At 35.7% G+C, this 6,048-nt stretch overlaps 1 non-coding gene across 1 annotated transcript; it reads right to left on the bottom strand.

Annotated features, from left to right (window-relative positions):
* Positions 1-5,193: 5,193 nt before the first annotated feature.
* On the bottom strand, positions 5,194-5,300 carry LOC122063181. Its single transcript, XR_006135220.1, has one exon. It is a non-coding gene; the product is annotated as a small nucleolar RNA R71 (small nucleolar RNA).
* Positions 5,301-6,048: the final 748 nt, after the last annotated feature.

The following is a 6,048-nucleotide window of genomic DNA, read 5'->3' as shown; positions in this document are numbered from 1 at the left end:
AAAAAAAGAAAAAAAAAAGAAAGGTTGCAAGGGTTATTTAAGTAGAAAAGAAGTGATATTTTCATATTTAAAAGAGAAACTTTTATAATCATTACACATGTGATTTTATGAACTGCCACATTTTTTAATCATATTTTGGAATGACATATTTTACATGTAATTTTTTATACATTATAGCAAAGGGTTTTGGATACAAAGCCAAGTGAAATTTATTAACCAAATATGGAATAATTTGAAGTTAAATGATATAATCACATAGGGTAATGATTACAAACTTTTCCTCTTTAAGAATGAAAATTTCACTTCCCCTTGCAACCAAATGGAGTCTTCATAAAAGAAAAGAAACAAGTATTAGGATTTGCATATGAATAAAGGGATTGAAAATTTCATTTGGACTCCTACCATACCTAGACTCATACTAGCTCCAGGATGGTTACCAAGACGGGACTCTCCAAAATCGCCTTTCTACAACTATAAATACTCAAGTAAACGCTCTTTAAAGGGATTGATACGTTTTCATTATTCCTAAATTTACTGTTTGTAGAGAGATTTGACTTAGGTATTGGAGAGTCCCTCGTCGGATCAGCCTAATGCTCACTTTCTTCTATTTATTCCTCTTTACGAGTTGCACAGAAAGCCTAGGATGATTTGCTATCGCAATAGATTGACACCGTCAGTGAGAAAGACATTAGCAAAGCTACTAACTAAAAATCATGCCTTAGAGGAAGAGCCTGTGTTTGGCTGGTTTTGATCCTCTACCACTCCTGCGGATGGATATGTCACCCCAAGGGCTGACTAGGAAGGAACCAGGTAGCAAGGAACATTAAAGGAAACCAAGAAACTACAATCGATGAACATCCTTCCTCCTCCACAACTAGAGCAGCTAGATCCTAGCACTCGTGCATGAATTCACAACTGCAAACATTACAACTTCAAGTCCTGGAGTCAAACGCATTGGTCAGAGTTATGATTTAGCAGCTCGGATCAATGCTTCCTGAAGTACCACCTTTTGTGTCACAACCGCGCGGTGTGCTACCACCAAGACTGAGACATGGACGGGAGGCGGTGGGTCACTCGAGTTCTACTAACAAGCACTAGTGCGACCCACCACTTGCTAATCAATGTGGGGATGATGAAAGCACCAGATTCTGCTAATACGCACTGTTGCGATCTAACAATTGTCAATCGACATGGAGATGGTGCTTGTAGGCGTTCTATCAGTCTGCAGACCCTTTTTTAGGGGGATTGATACTTAGCCTAAGAAGGTTTTTTTTTTTATATGAGACTTATATAGATGGGTTAGGTTTCAATATGATCTAATTTCAACTTATTTAGAATTTTAGAGGTATTTATTTTCTATTTTTCTAAGTCAGTAGCTAGAATATGTTAAGACAGAATTTTGATTAAACGATATTTGAAACGACATCAACGTGAGTGGAACCACCACCCTAACTTGCTTATGTTTATAGTATTATCCAAAAGAGAATTTTATGAACATTAAATCTATTCTAAAACTTGAATTTCATGGTGTTTTTTCATTAAAAGTATGATTTTGTAGACCTAATATTATGTACATAAGAGAATGAGGAGCAAATTGAATTTTGTTCTATGATTTGCATCATACGTACATAGCAAAAATTTTCAAATTGAACATTGATTACATAATTTTATTTACTAATATTATGTGTTAAATTATGATTATGATTGCATGGAATAATGTGCTATGTGTGTTACATGATTCCTCTACCACAAGAGTTTTTGTCTGTGCATATTTTATAAGAACACTAGTTTACATAAATTTACAACTTTGATGTAGGAGATGCGTTGTTTGTTGTGGTAATGATGCTTTACATTACCAGGCTTGATTGAGGGATGTGAGACTTCCTTGATCATTACTTTGTTATTTTGTAATTGTTTTTTTGATGATTTTTACAAAAATTAAGGCTGATTTCATATTCACATAGAGATCGACTAAGGTGAAGTGAGAATATTTGATCACACTTGAATTCTGAATTTTTTTGTCTTTATATATAGTTTCGTTATTGGTGAATTTATTGTTATTTGTCTCGTCTTATCAACATTGACAATATAATATTGAGGTGAGAATTGGTTCATTTGACTTTTTTTTAGTGGAACTATGGACTACAGATAACGCAACCTACCATCGGCAAGATCTACCAATTGTTACTTAACATTCGAGAGGTATGACTAAGGCTACGTTTGGTAACATTTTCGTTCCAGAAATGACGTTTCATGTTAAAAACAGAAATTTCAGTTTCTGTGTCAAAATATCGTTTTTATTTTTATTTGGAACGAAACTGGAATGATGAAACTACTTTTTGTCGTTCCGTCAATTCTCGTTTCTACCTTTTTTTGTTTTTCACTTTTTGTTCAAAAAAAAGAGAAAAAGAAAAAACAAGACATACTGATGAGCACATTTATGTGTGAAATCTAGGGTAGTAAAACATGCATTTTACATATTTAGAATGGAGCTACCTTGGGTTTTACTCTTTTTTTGCAGGTTTTATATTTTCAAGGCCTTAAGGACTATCGGACGCTATATCTTCAATTTTACACGTAAAGAGGTCCTATTTCCTTTCATGGTTACGAAGATGACGAAATTCTGAGCAAGATGGACGTGTTCAATTAAAAGTACACATTCGTTTGGTCACCCATACAAATGATTATTCTTTTCGGGCTAGAAAAAGAATAATGGATCAGAACTAAACCGAGATGCAGAACCAGCCTGTTTGCAATTGTCCCAGAGGTACAAGGAATACTCCAAATGCCAACAAGGATCGATGGACCACATCTTTAAGTGATTAAAGATTTGTTTTTCGTAACAACAACTACCTAGCTTAGTTGGTGAGCTATGGTGTACAAAATTCTCTTGCTCACCAAGAGGTCTCAAGTTCGAATCTTATGGTTGTTTTTTTTAGAAGATTTTGTTGAAGATTTCTTGCTTTTCACTCACTTAAAGCACTAAGGGCATGGAAGGGATTTCCACATCAAATTAGAAGCAAGCAAAATCATGGAAGGGTTCCTGCGCAAGAAGAGAAGAAAAAAAAAAGAGGAGAAATAAAGATTGTCCAAATCTTCTCTCTCCTCCACATCATCATCCACCAAAAGATTGTCCAAATCACATAAAGCAAGAAGGAAGAAAATCGTCCCTAGGAGAGAGAAAAAGAAGAAAAATAAATTAGAAAAAAAAGGAAAGAAAATAAGAAAAAAATTATAGGAAATTTATTTCTCTCTTCTCTCTCCTCCACCTTAGCACTTTTGGTCTCAAAAGATCTCACAATCAATTATGGGTTTCTCTCTTTTAGGAAAAAATTGTTACCCTACCTCCCCATTCCCTATAAATACAACTCATGTAAAAGGAGGAGAGACAATTCATTCTTCTTCTAGTTTTTTTTAGTTGCTCTCTCTTTCTCTTGCTCTCTCTTTAGTTTTAGTTCTTCTCTATTTTTGCTTTAATCACTTTTGTAATAGTTTTTTTTATGTCAATTAATGCAAGCACTCTTTTATTTTTATTCAGTTCTTTTTATGTTTATGATTTATGCAATTCAGTTGTAATTTTTTAAGTTATAGTTCTAGGCTTAGATCTAGGTGACAAGATCACGAGCCGTGGAGCAATTTTTTTTTCAAGTTCAAGCATTGATTCAAGTAAGTAAGCTCCTTCAGTAGTCTTCTCTCCCCCCTCTCATTCCCTCTTCTGACTACCCTTTCTTTCTTAATTTAGGATTTTTATTTCAATCGTTACATTATTGCTATTCCTTTCCCCCAAGGTTCATGGCTAGTGTATGTGTTGGCTTTGCCCCTCCTAGCCATAGAACCATCAATTTATTGCTTTTATTTTAATTGTCTCCTTTTCCCTAAAGCCAAGTAGAGAAACCCTTGTAAGAGTGACTCTCTGGTCAAGTAGGGAAGCTCATATTATGATGCATCCCTCGGGCTAAGTAGAGAAACCTACTTGTGAGTCTCTCTCTAGTTTTATCCCCTTTCTTTTACTTTATTTTTATTTTAGCTTTTATTTTTTTCTTTATTATTATTTTTTTTTAATTGCGTGGGTTGTTTATTTTTAGTTATTTATTTATTTAATTTTAATTACGTGGCTTGCGTCTTTAAATTCTTAGATGACGAATGGTTAGGACGTTATTTTAGATACTTATGTTTAGGACGGTAATTAGAATTAGATCACAACCATTAATTGGTTCATTTTCGCATTATTAAAAGAAATAAAAAATAAAGTGGCTGCTCTCCCTGTGTTCGACCCGTAGCTACAATGATCCGTACGCTTGCGGTTACATTTTAAATTTCAAACAAGTTTTTGGTGCCGTTGCCGGGGAGACAGTTCCATGTTATTTTTCACTTTCTTTTAGTAAATCGGAGTGCTTTGTTTGCTTTGTTTTATATTTTTTCTTTTCTTTTGTTTGTTGAAATCCTGAGAAGAACAACTTGCAATAATAGTTGTATCAGTGGAGATCGCCATGCCTCACAGTATGATAAAGACAGGTTTCACCCTGTAGCAGTACCTCAGGAATTGACCTGAGCAACCCCGGATCCCTGCCGGTAAGCTCCCAAAAAGCAAAAAAAATAAAAAATAAAAAATAAAATCAAAAAAAAAATCAAAAAAATCATCAAAAAGTTTTGCTATCCATTCTTTTGTGCTTGTCTTACTTTAGTTGTGGGAAGTTTTTCTGTTGCATGAGTGTTAAGTGGATACGTAATACTAAGAATCGGTTAGAAAGAAGAGATCCAACAAGTAGTGACCCTATACGTTTGCTCTCTTTAAAACCCTTCAATATGGGAGACCAACAGCAAAACCCTTCACCTAAATCTCTGAAAGATAGGTTCTACCCTGCTAGAACAGCCCAACCTTCCTGCATAGTTCTACCAAAAGCCCAGGGCAATAATTTTGAACTCAAATCTCAATACATCACTATGTTGCCCCACTTCCATGGGTTGACCTCTGAGGATGCATACCTATTTCTAAGGGAATTTGAAGAGGTATGTGTTCTAATTAAGATCCAACAGCTTTCTGATGATGCTGTTAAGCTTAGGTTTATCACTTTTGCATTGAAAGACCAAGCTAAGAAGTGGTTGTATGGATTACCCACAAATTCCATAACCTCATGGGAACAGTTCACAGTTGTCTTCCTTAAGAAGTTTTTCCCAACTCACAAGACCAATAAGCTTAGAAGTGATATCCTTCAGTTTAGGCAAAAGCCTAGTGAGTCATTTTCCAAACTTATAGAGAGATTCAAGGATCTACTCTAAGAATTCCCTCACCATGGCCTAGACCTATGGCATTTATATCAAATAATTTATGAGGGTATTGATTAACCAACTAAACAAATGATAGAGTCTATGTGCCCTGAGGGATTCACATCCTTTACAGATGAAGGAAAGGCATGGGAATTCTTACTTGACTTAGCTGACAAAACCCGTGAGTGGGAATCAACCCAAGAGAGTGAAAGAACCATAGGAGGGAAAGGATATTTTGTGGATGGGATAGTAGCCAAGGAAGCCCATTTGGATAGCCTAATCAAGAGGATTGAGGCTATTGTTCCTAGAGAGCCATCATCAGTCAATTTGGTTTAGATTTGTGCTTGGTGCCAATCCCCTGGACATGTCATAGAAGAATGCCCCAACACCTCTGGGGGCACTTCTAATGATAGTGTTAATGCCTTATACCAGAATAATCCATATAGTAACACCTATAATCCAGGATGGAGAAATCACCCAAATTTCTCTTGGAATCAAGGCAACCAAGCAGGACCTTCCACTTTCTATAATCAAGGTCAACCTGGACCCCAAAGGCCTCCCTTTGCACAACAATCTTTTTCCCAAAATACTTTTCCTAGGTCAAATGTAGGACCTCAAGCGAGTTTTCCTAGGGCCCCTCTTCTATCATCTTATCAGCAAGCCCCTGGGTTTACTAACACTGGAGAGGCAAGTAGAATTAGTGACTTGGAAAAAATATGGCCCTCCTCATGACAAGCCATCAAAATCTTACAAGAGAACTCACTCAAGTTGTCTCAATTA

This window comes from Macadamia integrifolia, unplaced genomic scaffold, assembly GCF_013358625.1.
Source record: "Macadamia integrifolia cultivar HAES 741 unplaced genomic scaffold, SCU_Mint_v3 scaffold1235, whole genome shotgun sequence".
Classification (NCBI taxonomy): domain Eukaryota; kingdom Viridiplantae; phylum Streptophyta; class Magnoliopsida; order Proteales; family Proteaceae; genus Macadamia; species Macadamia integrifolia.
This window is presented reverse-complemented; position numbering and strand designations above follow the sequence as displayed.